Source organism: Schistocerca americana, chromosome 7 (genome assembly GCF_021461395.2).
Source record: "Schistocerca americana isolate TAMUIC-IGC-003095 chromosome 7, iqSchAmer2.1, whole genome shotgun sequence".
NCBI classification, from domain to species: Eukaryota; Metazoa; Arthropoda; class Insecta; order Orthoptera; family Acrididae; genus Schistocerca; species Schistocerca americana.
In genome coordinates this window covers 273,348,400-273,360,068 of record NC_060125.1, presented here as the reverse complement: position 1 = coordinate 273,360,068, position 11,669 = coordinate 273,348,400, and positions in this window count along the sequence as shown.

The window sequence follows — 11,669 nt, the reverse complement described above, 5'->3', positions numbered from 1 at the left end:
AGTTCCATAATAAAATGTAATGTTATGGATTTGAGTCCAACAATGGCATCTTTGGAGTGATAAATTCGTATAGCAGTGAAATGCACCTACTGGTGATACTGTAAAACTCCAGTTGTAAGTAGTAACATGGATCTCTACAAATTATTATATTTTATTATATTTTTGTCTCTAGCTAAGATATTACTTTCCCTGGGCAATCATGCTAGGCAAGAACAGTTGCCGCCACATGAATGCTGAACTGGTGGACCACAGTCCAAGGACAGTACAGACTCCATACCAAGACGCAGCATACCCCAGCTTTCTCTCAATAACCAATCATCAGGCACGTGACACAGGCCATGTGAGCGGCTCGCATATTTGCTTGCATAGACACACTCATGAGCCATGCTCTCTTGCATTTAGCCTCTCCTCTAGGGCAAATAACTTAAGTCATCTTCTGCTGCTCTCTCTCTCTCTCTCTCTCTCTCTCTCTCTCTCTATTCCCCTACATTCGCCCCAAAATATCTCCACCCCTTTCAAATATCTTTTTAGCTTTGGCCACTCCTCTTGTTGTCTATGAGAGTGTCTTGTGGAACAACTCCATCCTTCCTGGTGGAACCCATTGTAAACCAAAACTGCAATAAAAACAAATATTGTTTTGATTGTATTTATTTATGAATTGCTCCTGACAAACACAATCTCCATCCTGCCCACATCCCACTTGTCACCCTGTACAATACTATATGCAGAAAGAACTTCTGGGATGTTAGAAGCACAAATTACGGCAAATTTATGATGCATATTTCTACAATTTCCTAGGACAGCTATTATGTGTTCACATATGAGCTCCGAGACAGCAGATAATTTACCTTTCTTTTGGTTCAGTTTCCATGCAAATAGTTGAACTAAAGCAACAGTGTTATGGAGTAAGTAATAATATACAGTTCAGAGAATAAGAGAAGCATTCATGTACATCCTGGGCCAGATACACATAAGATTCCACACTAATTACCATGATGTAGTTATGTAAATTGTAGGTAAACTCAACACACATTAATTCATGCACAGATGTTTCTCAAAAAGAGACACAGAGGGAAATAATAGTACATTTAAAAATAAAGCCATGATATTCTAAGAGATTTGTCATATACATACACTACAACAAATATGAGTACTTCATTATGTTGAAAAGCTCTCATTACTGATAAAAACGTCCGCGGCTCGTGGTCTTGCGGTAGCATTCTCGCTTCCTGCGCACGGGGTCCTAGGTTCGATTCCCAGTGGGGGGTCAGGGATTTTCTCTGCCTCGAGATTTTTTTTTTTTTTTATTTATTTATTGTTCCGTGGGACCACATTTAGGAGAAGTCTCCATGGTCATGGAACGAGTCAATACATGAAATTATAACACGATTGTAGAAACAGATAAAATGAAATATAAGAAACATATTCAGGCGACAAGTCGTTAGTTTAAATAAAGAAAATCAAGAATGTAACACTGGAATTTGCTTAATTTTTTAGTTCTTCCAGGAGCTCCTAGACAGAATAGAAGGAGTGAGCCATGAGGAAACTCTGCAGTTTAGACTTAAAAGTGTTTGGGCTACTGCTAAGATTTTTGAGTTCTTGTGGTAGCTTATTGAAAATGGATGCAGCAGAATACTGCACTCCTTTCTGCACAAGAGTCAAGGAAGTGCATTCCACATGCAGATTTGATTTCTGCCTAGTATTAACTGAGTGAAAGCTGCTAACTCTTGGGAATAAGCTAATATTGCTAACAACAAACGACATTAAAGAAAATACATACTGTGAGGGCAATGTCAGAATTCCCAGACTATTGAATAGGGGTCGACAAGAGGTTCTCGAACTTACACCACATATAGCTCGAACAGCCAGTTTTTGAGCCAAAAATACCCTTTTTGAATCAGAAGAATTACCCCAAAAAATAATACCATACGACATAAGCGTATGAAAATATGCGAAGTATACTACTTTTCGTGTTGAAATGTCACTTATTTCAGATACTGTTCTAATGGTAAATAAAGCGGCATTTAGTTTCTGAACAAGATCCTGAACATGGGCTTTCCACAACAGCTTACTATCTATCCGTACGCCTAGGAACTTGAACTGTTCCGTCTCGCTTATAACATGCCCATTCTGTCTGATTAAAATGTCAGTTCTTGTTGAATTGTGGGTTAGAAACTGTAAAAACTGAGTCTTACTGTGATTTAGCATCAAATTATTTTCCACAAGCCACGAACTTATATCATGAACTACATTATTTGATAATGTTTCAATATTACACACAAGATCCTTCACTACCAAGGTGGTGTCATCAGCAAACAGAAATATTTTTGAATCACCTGTAATACTAGAAGGCATATCATTTACATAAATAAGAAACAGCAGTGGCCCCAGCACCGACCCTTGGGGAACGCCCCATTTAACAGTGCCCCATTGGGACTGAACATCATTACCACTCTCAATATTGCGGAGGATTACCTTCTGCTTTCTGTTCTTAAAGTAGGAGGCGAACCAATTGTAAGCTACTCCCCTTACTCCATAATGTTCCAACTTCTGCAGTAATATTTTGTGGTCAACACAGTCAAAAGCCTTCGTTAAATCAAAGAAAACACCTAACATTCGCAACCTTTTATTTGTCCGTCCAAAACCTCACAGAGAAAAGAGACTATAGCATTTTCAGTTGTTAAGCCATTTCTAAAACCAAACTGTACATTTGACAGCAAATTATGTGAATTTAAATGCTCCAGTAACCTTGTATATACAACCCTGTCGATAACTTTAGCAAACACCGATGGCATAGAAATAGGTCTATAATTGTCAACATTATCCCTGTCTCCCTTTTTATAAAGTGGCTTCACTACCGAGTACTTTAATCGGTCAGGAAACCGACCACTCCTAAAGGAAAAGTTACAGATATGGCTAAGTACTGAGCTAACATACGTGGAACAATACTTCAGTATTCTGCTAGATACCCCGTCATATCCATGAGAGTTCTTGGTCATTAGTGATTTAATTATTAACTCAATCTCCCTCTTGTCAGTATCATGGAGGAGCATTTCAGGTAACAGTCTCGGAACACTTTTTTCTAAGAGCGCTATATGATTCCCTGTTGGGACTAGGTTTCTATGTAGTTCACCTGCTATATTCAGAAAATGGTAATTAAGTACTTATCAGTAACAGATGACTAGATGTTGTGTGTCTTTCATCATCATTTCATCCTCATTCACTCGCAAGTTGCCATAGTGGTGTTAAAGAACTTGTCGAGCGGCGGCCAAACCGCCCCGCGAGGCATCTCCCAGCCACCAATGCCATACGCTCATTATTATTATTATTATTATTATTATTATTACTGATAAAAACTCTTACACAAAATAAAACGTGTGCACCATGGGAATCTTTTCATTTTAAAATGTGAAAAATGGAACCTGAATTCTTGAAGTGTTAACCAAGCACTGAGTTTTTCTGGCTTATGTTCAGAATGGTGATACTGTGGTCCATTTTGAGTGAATCTGTCTTATTAATTGGTACTAAATCGATAAGAGACTATACCAGTAGGGCAGCTTTAAATTTTTAGAATTATAAAAACTGCCATGCAAGAAAACTGTAAACTCATACAGTGAGAAGTTTCATGGCTCTTTTTTTTTTAAACTAAAAACACTTTTTCACCACAGTATGACATATAACACATAATGTAATGAAAATAAACAAAGTAAACACACTTTTCCACTGAAAGTTTCAGCATTAGCTGATCAGTTAATTATAAACTGTCAGCTGGCACTATTTTTACACTGAGTTTTGATGAAAAATACCTTTCGAGTGCATGAGACAGTGAAGGTAATTTTGTTATTGCTTGTTGATTCTGGGAAAGTGATTTGATTACATTGAAGTGCTGTTAAAATCACTGACATCAGATGACTGGGTTCTGATATTTTGTAATTTATATTTTTAAAAGTTTAATTTTAGTGAATGTGCAGCTTTAATGTTATTAGCATATTTGTACCTCTAGTTCACACAGCCAAGGAAGATCTACAGCAGTTATCCACAGTCTCAGTGAGACTGCTTCACATGCTTGTCATGACCAATTGCATAATGTAATTTTGCTTAAGTTTCTATAGCAATGCCTCAGTGTTTCTTAGGTTCTAGGCAACTGTGGCTTGTGTTGTGGCAGCTGTTTCCACTTTTCTCTTGAAAGCTGGCAACAGTGCTGCTAGCTTTCAGTGATCTACTGTCATTCAGTGTAGTACAACAATTACTGTATATATGTGTTAAATTCACAGTCAGAAAAAATATACATATAAATCTGTATACATACTCTGCAACCATTGTGAAGTGGGATGACAGTGGACATTTATTGTGATACCATATATTAAGGTTTCTGCCCATTCAAGTTGTGTATGGAGCTGTAATTAGTCTAATATCATCTTTACAATCCTTATTAAAGCAATAAATAGATCCTGAATAATATCACTGGATGCTTCATGTAATACTAGTTCTTTAACTTTGTGAGTATGCTTTCTCTGGACCATTTGCAAATATCTTCAAGAACTTGCCAATGTTCACATTTTTCAGTATTTCCATGATCCTTTCACATGAGTCAAACAAACCTGTGACCATTCGTGCCAACTTTCTTTGTAAATGTTCAAGGTTCCCTGATTGTCCTATCTGGTATGGCGGTATTGTAAGAAGGAATGAACAAGTGATTTGTAAGCAGCATCCTTTATAAACTGACTGCATTTTCCTAATATTATGCCAGTGAACTGGACATCTGCCTGCCACCTCCTTGACCTACAACTGACTGAGCCTATGTGATAGATCCATCTAATTTCCTATGAATTATTATGTCCATGCATTTGAACGTATTGATCAATTCTAATTTTGACTCACTGTTATTTTAGTTATAAGATACCATATCTTTTTTCCTATTTAAAGCAAACTGCCAATCTTTGCAACACTTTGAAATCTTATCCAGATCTGAATTAGTATTTCTCAAGTTTCTCTCAGACAGTGCTTGGTCACAGATAACTGCATCATCTGTGAAAGTTCTGAGGATTCTATTGATATTGCCTGCCAGGTCAATTAATGTATAGTATGAACAACAAGAATCCCAATAGCTCTCCCAGGTGCATTCCTTCTGTCGATGACTCTCCATCCAAGATAATATGCAGCAACCTGTCTACTAAGAAATCCTCAACCCAGTCACAAACTTTGTTTGACATCTCATACAATCACACTTTGTTAATAAACAGTGGGGTAACAAATCAAATGTCAGGAGTCAAGAAATACTGCTTCAATCTGGTTTTCTCAAACCATGGCTTTAAGGAAGTCATGCGAGAAAAGCACAAGATGAGTTTCTCTTGATTGATGTTTTCAGAATTTGTGCTGGTTGGCTTTGGAGAATGTCATTCTGTTCAAAATACCTTATTATGTCTGAGCTCAGAATATCTTCTAAGATTCTACAACAGCTGGACACTAATGAGAATGGATGGCGGTTTTGTGGAGCCCTCACATTTGTTCAAGTGATTTATGGTATATAAGGATTAAAACTGGAGAAAACTCAGCTGGAAATTCTGTTTCAAATCTGACAGGGATCCCATATATCACAGCATATGAGCTCAACAAAGGCCAAGCTTCAGTTTACTCACTTATGTTGCATTATAAGTAAATAAATAAATAAATAAATATGTCTGCTTGTGTCTGTATGTGTGGATGGATATGTGCGTGTGTGCTAGTGTATACCTGTCCTTTTTTCCCCCTAAGGTAAGTCTTTCCGCTCCCGGAATTGGAATGACTCCTTACCCTCTCCGTTAAAACCCACTTCCTTTCGTCTTCCCCTCTCCTTCCCTCTTTCCTGATGAGGCAACAGTTTGTTGCGAAAGCTTGAATTTTGTGTGTATGTTTGTGTTTGTTTGTGTATCTATCGACCTGCCAGCGCTTTTGTTCGGTAAGTCACCTCATCTTTGTTTTTATATATATTTATAAGTAATAGTATACACTGTAAACAGACTTCCATTGTTATGAATGTAGATGAAGTGCAGCATTTTATACATCCCTATATGGTCAAGTGAATGTTTAGCTCAGTGGTGCCCACATGTTTTCTGTCAGTTGGGGCAATACAGTTTCCCCATACATGCTGTTTAGAAAATGCTCATCATTTACTCCTATTGGTATCTACAAAGCATGTTTAGTGACTGATCTATGACAAACATAAACAAGCTAACAGTATAATTATAGTAAAACCTGTTTTTACATTATCAGATGTTACATTTTCCCACCATTTTTGTGATTTTCTATTGGTACTGTTGTAAGCCCTATCCTCTCAATTAATTTTTTTCTGCTACTAAACAGTTTATGGAGATAACATTTCTCTCTTTTTGCAGTTGTGAACCACAACTACAAGTTTCACGATCGATCTTTGTAGAAATTACATCATGTAGATACACAACCTGCAAGATAATGCATTGACATAAAACTGTACAGTTAGTTTAGAATCTTAATCATTTTGTATTTTGTGAGAAGTATAGGTGACATTTTGAGGGACACTTTTAAATTGTTCCCACAATGTTTTGTCAACTGACAGCACTTTAAACTGCAATAAATCATCAAAAACAGTATTTTAATTTGTTTTCCCTCTTAAAGGCAAGTCATATAATGCACAAAACAATACGCAAGAATCATTTCAATTGATGAAATTAGTTTTTACTAATTTCAGAAGATTCTCACTGACAAGCTCTTTCACACTCTCAGTTCTGTTTCTTAGAACATTAACAAAAGTACTTGACTTTTCAACTGCATCTTTATGCCATTTGAAATTCACACACATTTTTGCAGATTGGTGAAATTTTTTGAATTGGTGTATGGATGGCTTATGAATGCATCATGATGACTGCAATGCATTATTTTTGGCAGAATAAGAACACACAACTTACAAAGTGCTGCTTTAGCTGCTATAGAACAAACCAACCATGGACATAATGATAACCAAACAAAATATTCTCTTTATTCCATCTATGACAGTTTGAAATAATAATTTTTTGTCAGGTTGCCACGGATCCAATACTATCTGTTCTTCAGTTCATTTTCCGAAATCAGAATTGCTGACCAGGAAACTACTATTCTTTTCATCTAAGCACATGAAGCCAGCAGAGGTACTGGCTAGACCTATATTTTCATCATCAGTACAATTACTGCAATTTTGATTAGAGGTATTACAGTTTGATTCACCAATTTCTCATAATGTTCTGTCAATTTCATACCTCATTTATGAGGTACAAAAAAAACTTTTGAACATCAGTCATTTTTTTCACTTGTTTCACTATGCTTTTATACCCAAAAATGCACACATTTCTATGTAAACGACATTCATGCATCACTGCTCACTTACAACTCATTGTAGACTATGAAAAATTGAGAGATAACTTCATTCACTGCCAACAAAACTCTCACATTGTACTTACCATGTGAATTTCATGACAACACATTGTAAATACATTCACGATCAAATGTGGACTTCATTTTCTATAGTCATTATGAAATTAATTAAATGAAGGCTGTCATAGAATACTTGCTCAATGAGAGATACCGACTGTTAGGCTTCATAGGTTTTTAGTAGTTCCAGTGATGACAACTTCATGTTTCCAGCAACTGCTACATCAAATTAGGGCCCAACAGTTGTCAACAATTATTTGAATTCTGCAGGTACACTATGTATGATCAAAAATACCCAGGCACTCCTATATAATGCAGAATTGACCATTATGTGTCACGAGTGGCAGACTCACAAGTATAAAAGAAGGTGGAGAGTATTGTGTTGTCAATAGCAAAGTAATAACAGTAGAATGGGACAGTCAGAAGAGCCAAGTGGCTACAAACGTGAATTAGTCATTGGATGTCACCCAAGTAACAAATCCATCAGGGGCATTTCAACTCCGCTAAAGCAGCCCAAGTTGACTGTTGCTGATGTGACTGAAGTGAAAACAACCATATCTAATCCAGTACCAGGCAGATCTCACACACCGACAGACGGACCATCGGACATTGTGAAGGATGCTTGTAAATCATTGCAAGAAATCAGTGTAATGAATCACTTGTGAGTACCACAGTGCTACCAGCAGTGCAGCTAACACAATGATTGTGCATAGTCAGTTAAAAAGAATGGGGTATAAGCATTGAGAACCTCCTTGTGAGCCACACATATCTGTAGCCAATGCCAAGTGCACCTGGCAATTCGGTGGAAGGGTTTGAGCTTGGCAAATGCCTAAATAATGTTACTTGTCATCATGTGTAATGCCGACAATGAAGCATGGAGCGGGTGTTGTTGCAGTACAAGTCCCCCCCCCCCCCCCCCCCCCCCTCTCCCCTTGTGTTTAGGATGTGATTCCCTTATTGCACTTAAGAAAAAGCTGACAGTGCACCGTGTCACAAAGCAGCATCTGTGAGGCAATGGTTAGTGGGAATAACATTACTGAAATGGACTAGTCTGCCCAGAGTACTGACCTGAACCAAATGGAACACCTTTAGGATGAGTCAAAACATTGACCCCAGTGTACCACATCACTGCCTTCTCTGGTTTCAGCTATTGAGGAAGAATGGGCTTCTATTCTTCCATAGACGTTTACACACTTCATGGAAAGTATCCCCAGCAGAGTTCAAGCTGTCAAAATGACTAAGTGTGCACAAATCCCATACTAATGTATACTAATAGGTGTCTAGATACCTTCGATCCAATGGTGAATAAACGCCTATTGAGTATGTGTTCTTTTGCTTTTGGTTATCACGTGAACAGCCATTTGATGTGTAAGATGTGCTCACCTGGTGATGTGCAAACTGGGAGGGTGACTTTTTCGTTCCCTAGGAAGGTGACATTTTCAAGACAGAACTCTCACGTGTTATCTCAGATTTGTTTTTGAAACTAAAGGACAATATCAAAGTGCATGCTCCAGTAGTTTCGGCTAATGTTGGAAGACAAGCACATGTCTTAACAACAGATGTTCCCTCACTTTCAAGAACCTCTGCATGCTGACTGTCAAACATGGCATAGCTCTAAGATGGTTATACAACAATTTTTGTACATCTTCAAAGAATGTGATTTCGTAAAGAAAGCCATTGCAGTTTTGAATTAATAATCCTATTTGTAGTTTGAGTTCCAACTTCATAGAAAGTTTTTCATTATTCTATTTCATTTTTCAACTCTGTTTTAATATGTTTATATCATTTTTACGTAGTTTTATCGATATTTTCAGGTCATATTATTGATATTTTCCAGGTATTTTAGATAATAAAAACCCAGGACTTGCAGTTACAGGTCCTTTATCATATTCATAAACTAAATGACTTCTCACTAGGGCAGCTGCCCACCCCCTAGCTGGTGCCTCAGAATAAGCTAGCAGTAGAAGATATAAACAGCCGTTTTCAAGTATCAGATTTTCTACTTACAAGGCGGTGATCGAATAGTTTCCATTTGAGGGCATTGCTGCAGCATATATAAAACATAGTACAACTCTAGTGTGTGTGTATACACACTAACATGTAGGCAAGGGATTAGTGTCTTTTTGATGTGCAAGTGTGGAAACGTGAGCTATGGCGACATTATTACCAAATGCATCCAAACAGACTGCCCAACCATTGTGGAAAGGTGTGCCAAGTTCCATGCTGGTCGCTCTCCAACACAAGACACCGTTCAATCTGTTAGGCCAGTCACATCCATTACATTTGAGCACATGCCCTATAGTCCTGTTCTCTCCCCACGCAGTCATCATGTCTTTGGGCCCTTAAAGGCCTTGAAGGGTCTATGATCCCCCTCAGATGAGGACGTGCAGCAGGCAGTTATGAAATGGATTTCTTCATGCAGGAGGACACGTTTTTCACCTAACGGGTGTCTTCAACCTGATGCATCAGTGGGATGATTGCCTCAATGCTCATGATTTTGCCCGAATGGCATACTGATTCTGGACTGCATGGCCTTCAAACAGAAACTTTTTGATTTCCCTTTACATTTTACCACTTTAAATTGAGCCTTGTGGTATACAAATGATTAATAACAGTGAAGTAGCAGTTACCTGTTCATACAGTTTTTCTTTCTACCACCCACTTGTCTTTTCCTGGGAGTTATCTTTCATTATGGGTCTTGTATAATGAAATTAATTAATGAAGTACATTTGAGATAAGAACAACTTCAACAATAATCTTCTATACTTCTGAAACTATGACTACATTAGGACCCAGTTGTAACAGTATGTACCACTCATCTGTCAGATTGCAGTTCCAGGTCAATATAATTTGTGTGTGTGGCTTGTGTGTTTCCTTTTTTTGACCTGTTTGAAAGCTCAGCAATATTCAGTCTTGTTTATGTGCCTATCCATCACTCAGCACATCAGCTACACACAGTGTGCTTACCATTACCTCTTCCATTACTTTTATTCCACCCAGGACATTCAAGTATTGTACTCTGACTTTGTTGTACTGACTGTGTTGTGCATGACACATGTGCCTTGAATTTCCTAATATTATCTTTGTGTCACATGCCCTTGCAATCTGAAGGAATGTATAGGCATGAATTTTTTGTTCAGAAATTGATATCTACTTGTCTTGACAATGGCTGAAAGTATTCAGCTGAGCAGTGTTACAAAGAATCAGTAATGGCCTGACCCTACACTGAAAAATTGTTGGACTATCCAATTCAACAGAAAACAGTCAAGAATCACAATGCTTTTGCTATCAGAGATATGCAGGAGACACCTTGAGTAGTACTGAAGGTGAGAGACAGGTGCTGGCTGACAAGATTTTTAACATGCCAGATGCTGTGGTGTCACACATCACTCCAACATTCCACATCCCACGAGTAACCCAACATCTTCCTAGCCAACAAATGATGGTCACAATTGTTACACTGTATTATAGTTTAGTGGTTACAAACAGGAAGCCATTCAGAGATCTTTTTTGTTATTCATTTGCATGGAAGGTGATGCAGATGGATGCTTCTTCACGGTGGGACACAATCGCAGTATTACCATGAGCCGCAGTGCCTGCATGAGCTTTGTGTTTGTTCCATCATTCCACATCCCAGTTTGGAGAAGTGCGATGCACCACAAAGTAAAAGAGTGTACCATAAGAATGTATAGTGTGATAGCATTACAGAATAGAAGTGTCCATTGAAATGTCAAAAATGTCACTCATTCAAATGTCAGATCTCAAGATGTTCATACAAGAAGTGTTCTCTGATATGTAATATTTACCACTGTGAGTGCATTATGAGATCCCTCAAAACTGGAGAGCAATGAGAATATTCATCTCTGTAACACAATGTCAGTACTACAGTATCAAGTTGGTATAAACATTACCAAGATAATTACAAAACTTCAAAACTGAAAAGAATTTCGCTGCAACCCCAAAAAGAATTTCTAATAGAAGAGGAATTCTATAGTGTGGCTGAGTACATCAGACAGTGAGAAATAATAATACATAAAGCACAGTATGAGAAACTAGCATTATAAAGTAAATCAAAATGAGAATCACTCATGTATAAGGGGCATTCAAAAAGAAATGAGCCAGAGTCTGGAATGCGCAAACCGATGGCAGGAGGGTAATATTGTGGCATGGGTAATGAGGTGTGGTTCCGACCACTGTGTGGAAGTTCACAGCCCGTCGCTACAGGGCACACGTGCACATCACATAAC